We start from the raw sequence: 10,100 nt of genomic DNA, 5'->3' as shown, positions 1-10,100 counted from the left end.
TTTTTTTTGTTTCTAAAGTGCCTAAGATCGGTCGGAAAAGTTTTAACCGTAGAATATCTACTAACCTTAAAAACATCATTTTTTAATACCGCCTAATTCCACTGCTGCTACAATCAGCATCAGCAGGTTTCCTGTAAACTAAAACTGGTCAATTCTGTAACAGATCGGTCCACGTTTATGCCGCTCTCGCATGCCACCTACAGCTACGACGCTTACAATCATGTGAAACAATTTTCATCTTGGTTAATATTACATGATTAACAAAGATAAAGTTGCCTGAGTCTCGTTTGTCTCCGAAAATGGCGAAATAATTGTTGGATGCTTTAAAATTCGTCCCCATCTCGGCAGCTTCACCAACCACCTTCAGTTTGGGGTGTTTGCTTTCGAGTTTGGGCCGATTTGACGTGCTACCCCAAATGTTGATGCTTTGCTTAAAATTCGCCAGTTCAACTCAAAAAGTTTCAAGCCACTGGTTTCGGGATGAAAACAGTATACGCTCTCCATGGGAAATGTTTTTGGCAGAAAGGCCTGTTCCGCTGCTGACCATTTCATTTGCCTGATATACATATATATTTCTGTAGTTCGGAACCAAATCGCTCTTGTGGTGTACTTGGATGGCAGCATTCTAAAGATTTATTAGCGGCGAAGACGGTTAAGATTAGCCCTAATCAGCCACAGGGCAGCTTCTTTGATTGCATAGTGGCAATCCGAAGCATAATTTCAAAGAAATTCGTCGAGTATGCTCTGCCACATTTTAAAGCCGTCGATGTCAATGAATAGAGTTAATGTAAACTTCCAAGACTTTGTCTTCGGATTTGTTTTTCCGTGGATATGTATGGGAAAACCATTTTTCAAACTGAAGGTTGCTGTCGGGTAGGACTGATTTAGTAGGGTTGGTGTTGAGTTCGCTTTCCTTCGTCCAGGTCTAAAGAGAACATAGAGCATTTTGTAAAAGAACTTGAGGATTTTTTAGGCACGGCGCGATCGTCATCATAGGCAATGGTTTGACAGTTCGTGCCCGGTAAACTCACAGAGAGATTTTTATCGTTGAGCTCCTTATAAGTGGGGAGAGATATCCTACTAGTGTCGTGCCTATTTAAACGTGTCCAGTGCCAAAAATTCCCCCTATCTTCATGCAATTAGTTCTAGCACGTGGCACGTGGCAGAAGAAGTAGGATAAATACAACCGTGGGTACTGAAATTTCTGCTTGGAGTAAAGATTTACCATTCGCTACCGGATGTACGTCACTTCTGTATCAAAAAAAAAAAACGCCATTAAATTAAAGGCTTTTTCGTTAGGGGTAACTAATTGGTGAAATGCTACATTTGTAGATCTTCCTGTGGGGTAGGCGTGTTGGGAGCTTGATAGCATACATGGATATACATAAATATGTAACATCTGCCCGATACACAAGCACACATACAGAAACCTTTTTAAATTTTTTAAGAAGAAAAAGGTAAGGCTAATAAGTCGAAAGTGTTTTCGTTTCACATTAGAAGATCTGACTCCCTTAGGTATGAAGACATTTTTAACTTTCTGGTTATGTGGGACCGATGCAGGTAAGTCCTACATATGGACGTATGGGGCCAAATGCTTGGCGCTTGGAGCAAAGTGCTTTTACAGTTTGATTATTTATCACTCGCGTAGTTAAAGGTTTGTATGATAAATCGATAGTAACCTGTGTCTTTTAGGAATCATGCCACGGATATTTCAGATCACAGAAAGCTTAAAATAACTCGACACTTTGGTTAAGCTGACAGGTCGAAGATTCTTTGCACCAAAACGACTTTAGTTTGCTACATCTAATCCGACCACTAAATGCCTAATATTTTTCACAGTGTTAGTAAGTACTCACACTTCTACACCGCAAGCAAATAGTGTACATACATACATAGATATATAGTATATATGTATGTATGTATGTGTACTTATTCAGGAAGGTAGCAGCCACATAACACGCTCTGCATGCCAAATGCGGTTGAAGCTTAGGTGACTTTTGGTGTTTATATAAAACTACCATACAACTACCTTTATATGAACCTTTACTCATATACATACATATACAGCATGCTTAAATATATATATATGAGTTTGTCAGCTTCAAAACTTTTTGTTGTAGTTTTGTATATACATATATAATTTTTTAAAGTATCCCTTTTCAACACTACACATATGGATACAGACAGTTTTTCATAGCTACATGGTACTGTGCTAGCTTTACATGTACTCGTACATATGTACATATGACTGTAGCTAAGCTATAAATATACAAATGTCATATGTTTGCGGATTATTTGCGGATTTTCAATATTTGAAAATCTTCCACTACTCTGCTTCGGTTGCTCTTTTTAGCATAACTTGAATTGCGTCCGCACCAAAAAATACACGAATCGTATTTACAAAGCAAACTAAGGGCTAAGGATTTAGTTGAAAGCAGCCAGTTGTGTAAACACACAGAGTGGTGGTGGGGAAAAAAACAGATATGCATGTCAGTAAAGTTAAGCGAATGGATACTGACAACTGATGCGTCTGCGTGCGAGTGTGTGCTGCTTGCTTAGCAGCGGTTGGTTGCTTGTGTTTGTACTTAGCTATGCATTTGTGGTAGCTTTTAGAAATAGTTTTGATTTTGGCTAAAGAAAAGTTTCATGTTTCGTCTCACGCTTCTTCACAATAAACATTTAGGTTTGAATGCAACTTTAGGTTGAGGTGAAAACTAAGGTACTTCTCATAACACCAATGGTGTTTCTTAACTGGCGAATCATAGAATTTCTAATAAAAAGAGGATTTTTTAATGCAAATAGTTATGTTTCTCAAATTGAGAAAAAGTGCTTCTCCAAATGGTCTCAAATGAATGATTGCAATGCTAAAATAAACGTGAAATATAAAAGTGGTTTTCGTTTATAATTTGAAACGATACACGGTGGGGGTGCATGAACAATCTGGGTTGCAAAAGTCTATAAAAACAAGTAAGAGCAGCGCTGTCTTCGGCTATGCCGAAGGCTTCATACCTTTCATGAAGATCTGCAAATTTTAGTTTGACAGATTACTGATTTTGAATACATCTGCATACATCGATAGAGGAGTTACATACTTATATAAAAAATCACATCTAAACAATCAGAGGTATGGAAGATATACTTTATATGGCACCAATCTAAGTGATTTTCACTGCTATGTGATCGGTATGTAAACCGGTAACACAATTTATTGGATTTAGTTTCCTACATAAAGGAGATATATCGCAAAAACTGGTATCTGAACAATCAGTGCTATAGGAGATAAAGCTTATACAGCATAGATTTTGACGATTTTCTCAGTAGACTTTGTATTATTATTTATAAAATATCTTACGAAATTTATCGGTTTTAGCTAATCAAATAAAGGAGTTTTACAGTAAAATCCCATATCTGAACAATCAGATGTATGGAAGATATATGTTGTAGTCACCCGATCCTTGTTATTTTCACTGTAAGTATTCTGTTATTAATGAGTGAAAATCGTGCGAAATTTCATGTTCCTAGCTGCATAAATGGAGGAGATATGATAAAAGACCTCATATCTGAACAATCAGTTGTATGGGGGCTGCAGGTTATAGTGACCCGATCTTCGTTATTTTCACTGTAAGTCTTCTGCTGATAATGAGTGAAAACAGCACGAAATTTCATGGTCCTAGCTAAATAAATGGATGAATTATAACGAAAAATCTCATATCTGAACAATCAGTTGTATGGGAGCTATAGGTTATAGTAATCCGATCTTTTTAATTTTAACTGTAAGTTTTCTGTTGATAATTATTGAAAACAGTGCGGAATTTCCTGTTCCCAGCTTTATAAATGGAGGAGTTATAACGGAAAATTTTATATCTGAACAATCAGTTGTATGGGAGCTATAGGTTATAGTGACCCGATCTTTGTAATTTTCACTGTAAGCATTCTGTTGGTAATGGGTGCAAGTGCTGCAAAATTTCATGTTCGTAGCTGCATAAATGGAGAAGTTATAACGAAAAATCTCATATCTGAACAATCAGTTGTATGGGAGCTATATGTTATAGTGGTCCGATTCTTCCGGTTCCGACAAATGATTAATACATTATAAAAATACACCCACCTACCAAATTTGATCCGGATATCTCGAAAACTGAGAGACTAGATTGCATACAAACAGACAGACAGACGGACAGACGGACAGACGGACATGGATAAATCAACTCAGCTCGACGTTCTGATCATATAAGTATACATTTTAATGGGTCTATCTCTTTTTGTTCTGGTACTTACAAACATCGGACCAAAGTTATAATACCATTTCATGCTCATGAAAGGTATAAAAATGAATGCCAGTAAAAAAGAAACTGAACAGCAAAGACCACTCTTAAGGAAACAATGCGCTACATTTCTTTTTGTTTTCAGTGTAATGAGGGCCCCTCCCCCACACGGGACGAAACTTGATTTCACTTTGAGTGTAAATCTTAATATTTTAAGCGAAGCCTTGGGTTTTTGACAAGAGGGCAGGGCTATGCACTTTGATAGAGTGAGGAAGTTTGTGTGTACTTTTTAGAAAATTTCATTGTACTTAGATGCACTATAACTACTGTGGTAAAATTTAAAAACAAAGCGATCCTTTTTTCACATTGTAAATTGTTAGTTATATTTACCGGACTTTCACGGAATTATTTTTTATTTTGTTTGATTGTAACTACTGCCTTGATTTTTCTTATTTACGACTTGGAAAAAGCTTCCTCCAAATAACTTCGTTTTAGGAAATTTGGGTGGCTTAACGTCATAATTATTGACTGAAGTATGTGTACCCTGGGACCGTGCCCCTTTTACTTTAGCCATCAACCATGGTTCGGCATCATGAATTACTATTTGAGGGGACATAAATGGAAGACGCTTTCAAAATGTATTTTATCGCGATTGTTAGAAGATTGCTTTCTCAAGCAGTTGACCAAGCGTTTAAATCCATAACCTAACTTAAGCTGAATTTAACTAAGCTTTAATGCTTAGTACATTTTCCAACCTTACTAAAGTTAACGAACGTTTCTGTTTTACTACAAAATTTTACATCAACTCATAGATTTTTCTTTCAGCTAATTACCCCATAGTTTTCTGAAAGGATAATTCATATGTAAATATGTCATTATACAAGGTGGTCCACATATTGACATTGACAGCTCTTTCTCGTTTGAGGTCTTGACAGAAAGTCAATATCATATTTCCGCGGAACAAAATTAATTGCTTTACGCTTGAACAACGTTGGGGAAATAATGCAAACTTACGGGCCACGAAATGGACAAAGATTTTGCTCGAAAAATCATATTTTCTGACAAAGCGCATTTTGATCTCGGCGGCTATGTTTACAAGTAAAATCGCCGCATCTGGGGATCGAAATATCCGCACGTGGTCGTCGAGAAGCCAATCCAATCTCAAAAAATGTCAGTTCGGTCAGACTTTTGCAGCGGTGGTATCATTGACCAAATTTTTCTTTGAAAATGCTGCTAGAAACGCGAGGTGGGTCAACGGTAACCACTACAAATGCGTGATAATTCATATTTTTTGGACAGAAATCAAAGACATGGACTTTAACGATGTTTGATATCTGAAGGATGGCACGCCATGCCACACAGCCCATGCCAGAAGCGATCTTTTGCGCGAAATCGTACGGTAATCGTGTTATCAGCCGTCAATTGGCGATGTCAATTGGCCACCTCGGAGCTTTGATTTGACGCCGTTAGGCTTTGTTTTGTGGGTTGCCGTGAAGCACCGATATTCCGCAAACAAGCCATTAGCCATTCGTGAATTAGAGCCAGAAACCAAGGTCTTGCAAAACTGGGTTAACAGAATGTGTTGCTGCGAAGCCATTAATATTATTTATGTTTTTATTTTTATTTTTATTTTTTTTTCAATATTTATAAAGAGCCCACTATATGGACCATCCTGTAAGTAAATACATACGTCTATGTTCCTCTTTCTAATGTGACACCGCTTATGAGTTATTATTGTTATTATATAGTATTGTTGTTGGCACTAGTGACGTGTGCCATAAGCTATGGTAACGTATTTATTTTGATGGCTTGATTTAATATGCAGCGTTTGTTGAGACGTCATATCGTATCATCATGTCAACGTTTGTTAGCTTTATGTCCGCGCCTCTGTCTGTAGATGTATGTACATACATATGTGGGGGTATGTGGTAATTCAATCGTGCGTCGCTGTAAATGCTATTTGACAGGTTGGTATAAAATACAACAACAAGGACACATTTTGGTGTCAATATGCCAGGAGTGAAACTAGATATGATATCCATATGTATCGAAATAAATGTAATCTACTTACATACATACATACATACATACATACATACATACTTATACCTTGCTTGTATTGGCGCTATGCACACTTCCATAAATTAACTTTGTAGATTTAGGAGTCTATTAGACTATGTCCCTTGATTTATGAATTCTACCAAAGCCGTTGTTTTAGATTTATGTGTGTTTATGCTAAGAGTTAATGATAATAGCAAATACTTATGTAGGTATATATGTATGTGTACAATGTACATACATGGAAAATTGTATAGTGTCTGTGGAAGTGCCGAAGATTTGATATTCATAGAATGTTTGATTTTGAGGTAACGAAACGTACACTCACATGTAAATATTTGTCTCAATATGTGCCATTAATAAGCAATTAAGTGACTTTCTGTTTGTAAGCTTCCTGGCATTAGGCTTAAGTGATAATTGTCGCATGTACATATATACATATATATATAACCAATCACTTTACTGTATCTCAAGGCTAAATATTTAATAACAAATCTTTAATGGAATAGTCACACCGCCACTTAAATAGACAATTAATGAAGTAGGAATAAGTGCATACATACATATATTTTGAAAGAAACTCGTTGGTTGTGATAGTAAGAGATACACAGGTTATCTGAGCTTTTCTGCTATTCATGTTCATAACTATGTATATTACCAAGGCTAATTGCAGGCCCAACTGTATCCTCAATTTATAAAATCCCTAAAGTCCTACTATTTTTCGGTAGAAGTTTTTTTTTATTATTGCTAGCCTGTTTTGGCTAAATTTAGGATTATGTTATTGTTTAATTAGTGTTCACGTTTAAACATATTTCAGAAAATGTTTGCAAGCATTTTTTTCTACCGCGGTTGTTTGTCGAGTTATACGAGTTTTAGCGTACAAATTTCATCCCCTTTTCTTAAAGTTCCAAATTTTCTTAATATACTTACCTCATGTCACACTTATGTTAGAGAATCAAAAGTTGCTGAACTATTAGAACTTTTTCCGTGCCTTTTTGTTTTTGTAAATTTTTTTTTGGGACATTTTTTTTGCCAAAAATTTCGATTAAAAAATTGTACCGCATTTTTTAAACAATGTACCATTTTTGTTTTCTTTCGCAAATGGCTTATTTCGATAGCTCATTTTATAAGATTGCCAACGTTATATAATTTGTAATGGGCGTGGCAAAAGGACTACAAGCATTTCATATTAGAACGCACTCGAGTCCGTCCTGCATTTTTGTCGAAAATAACACAAGTTTACAGAAATTAAAAAATTATCCGACCTGCGACAATCCTAATGTAAAATTTTCCGCTGAATCCGTTTACAAAATAAAACTGTAAGAGCTTCGAACACTTTTTGGTATATACCAAATTTAGTCGAGATCGGTGAAGTACTTTTTGAGAAAAATATGTATATGATATAAGTGGGCGGTTTCTTGCTAATTTTTCTAAAATTTTAATAAAAAAAAACAATTTTTTGCTAAAGAACCATTGGTAATACCAATTTAAATTAAATATTGATGAATTCCTTTCCCAACTGCTCAACAAATCTGAACGTACGGCACATACTCAAAAATAAATTCAAGGCCGTATTTCTATTTAAATTGCTTAACTTCGACAATTTTCATGCCATTGTCTTACATTTGGCATTAACTTATCCGGAAATAATTTTTTTTTTGGTAAATGTTACATGTTTGGATACTTTGATAGAAAGTTTTAAAATCAGAGATGGTCAAAGTTGGAAAAAAATAAGAAAAGTAGGGAGTTTTAAAATTTTACCCGGTGAAAACTCCCAACGAACTAATCTATCTAAAGAAATTTAGTCAAGCTGTATACATATAAATGCATCAAGGATAAAAAGAGCGGTTTTTAACGAAATAAAAATGGAGGGTTCAAGAACTAAAAGAAAACTATTTTTTAGCACCGTGAATAGATTGGCGCTTGCACGTATGTTAGTGATTGGTTGAGGGTCTCCTCCGATTTGTGGCGTGCGCCATGATGTTGTCACACAATAAGGAGAGACCTTCAGTTTTACACCGGCTCCGAATGGCGATTGTATTTTTATGATAAGCTGTTTTTCATGGCAGATGTTTGACATTGCCTGCTGAGAGGCGACTGCTATTAGAAAAAATTTTTTTATTTTTTTAAATTTTTGATTTGGGTTGAAAAGGGTTTGAACCTATTTTATTTTATTTATTTTTTTGATCAGAGATAAAAATTATTATTGAGTTTTAATTTTCTAATCAAAAATAATGCTTATTTTAAAACCTAAAAGGTCATACACATACAACCAGCTGAAACTTTGACCTGAAAATTTTCTTTTATTATGATGTAAAGTAAAGCTTTCAAGTTTTTTGGATAATCAATACAATTAAGTGAAAAAATTAAATCCAATAATAATTACAATCTTTGAGCGAAGAAAATATTAATAATTAGTTCTAATTTTTATTGGTTAAACTCGAAAAATATATGTAAGTCTTTGAAGATTATAACAGCTGGGTGCAATCGAGAGTTTTTTGCCACGCTGGGCACATGTTGATTTTTTAAATAAAATTAAAATAAATTAGTAGTAAAATAAAATACTTTTAAAGCAAGCTTTCTAAATACGAACCAATTCAGATCATAAATACTCGTTTACTAAATATATCGAATCCTGCGTCACCAATCGGAGTTATTCCTTTTCACGTAATTAATGTGCGTTATAAATATGAACCAAACCGGACTATAAATACGGGTTTTTTAAATATCTCGACTCCTGTGCCAGCCATCGAATTAATTCATCTTTCGTATTGCATTGTCATCGAGTTCTGAGTCAAAGTTCACAGTTGATAAAATTACTGAGTAATACTACCGAGATGGATATGAAGACTTCTCAAGTTTTCATTTATTGCATTCATTTTCGAATTGGAAATTAATTATGAAATGCTAAGTAAGAAACTTACCGTCCCGTATATGCGTACACCCATGTCTGATCCGGTGTGTTTTCAGCTTTAAGTTTGACTTTGTCCATTAACATAATTTTAGCACCAACGATTACGGGAACTTTTACGAAAATTACGTAATCCACTCAGAATCCAAAGCACCTCAGTCTGAGAATGAATAACAAATAAATTGCTAATCAATATTTATCCTTACAATCTTATGTCGATTTTTTTTCACTGTCGTTTAACTTAAATAAATATGTACAGTGAACAATAACTTTTGAATATTATCTACTTCATATGAGAGTCGGTTCCTTTATGTAACCATTTTAAATTGATTATTACTTTGTATGCAAAACTAATCCTGCCTAAGACAATTGTGAATTTTATTCTGTTACCTAATTGAAGCTTAAAGAAGACACACAATGCTACATAAATTTGTATATACAAATACATATCTGTTTGCGAGTTGAAATTGATATCAAAGCTGTAACGGGTTTACTACTTGCATAACGTATTTTAAACCAAAATTAATCCATTTCTGAAAGCCTTGTGAGAAGCCTTGTAAGTGAAAAAATAATCTGTTATGCACATACATACATACACCCATAAATGTGTAAGTATGTTCCCTACCAGAACGGTTTACCGTACACTACTTGATGGAAACTTTACCCAATACACCAGGTAAAGCTACCTATAAAATACTAGTAAGTACTCAAATATTTACCCAGTATGCTCTGGTCGGGTTTGTATAACTACAGAACACAATAAAAGCGTGCATACATAAGCTTTATTGCTGCAATTGAATATGTAAAATCAAATTTGCCAAATAAGAAGTGTACAACAACAAAGGCAATTGAGTAGTATGTAATAC

The 10,100-nt window shown here is 34.9% G+C and overlaps 1 protein-coding gene across 1 annotated transcript in view; it reads right to left on the bottom strand.

Annotated features, from left to right (window-relative positions):
• The window catches only part of LOC118746375 (integumentary mucin C.1-like), a 38,099-nt gene that overhangs the window by 23,323 nt on the left and 4,676 nt on the right, over positions 1 to 10,100 (bottom strand). The gene's annotated exons all lie outside the window — the stretch shown is intronic.

This window comes from Rhagoletis pomonella, unplaced genomic scaffold (genome assembly GCF_013731165.1).
Source record: "Rhagoletis pomonella isolate Grant_MI unplaced genomic scaffold, Rhpom_1.0 Rhpom_scaffold_00010, whole genome shotgun sequence".
Classification (NCBI taxonomy): Eukaryota; Metazoa; Arthropoda; class Insecta; order Diptera; family Tephritidae; genus Rhagoletis; species Rhagoletis pomonella.
The sequence above is the reverse complement of the archived record's forward strand: the minus strand, read 5'-3'. Positions and strand labels throughout refer to the sequence as shown.